The following is a 450-nucleotide window of genomic DNA, read 5'->3' as shown; positions in this document are numbered from 1 at the left end:
AATATATCATTAAAAAGACATAAATAGCTTAGTAATAAGAAAAAATAAAAATTGAAACGATTAAAGGAGAATCAAATAAATAAATACCGGTAACAATAATGAATTCAACGTCTCACATGGTGTCCAAAGCCTGGGAAAAAAGATGGGGTTTCAAAACAGACAGCGAGGAGGCCTGTCTGATGTGGAGAGGTAGACCATTCCATAGTTTAGGAGCTGCAACAGCAAAGACACCGTCACCTCTAAGCTTGAGCTATATATGAGCTATACGATATATATATATATATATATATATATATATATATACTATTGCATTGATGTTTGGCGGAAAGCGTGTAAAACATTTACAAAGCCTATTTTTATTTTACAGAAAAGAGCTGTAAGAATCATCACCAGAAAGCATTACAGTCACCCATCAAGCACATTATTTTATCAACTGAAGTTATTGAAGTT

Source organism: Nematolebias whitei, chromosome 5 (genome assembly GCF_014905685.2).
Source record: "Nematolebias whitei isolate Nwh7 chromosome 5, NemWhi1, whole genome shotgun sequence".
NCBI classification, from domain to species: domain Eukaryota; kingdom Metazoa; phylum Chordata; class Actinopteri; order Cyprinodontiformes; family Rivulidae; genus Nematolebias; species Nematolebias whitei.
Note: the sequence above shows the minus strand (reverse complement) of the source record.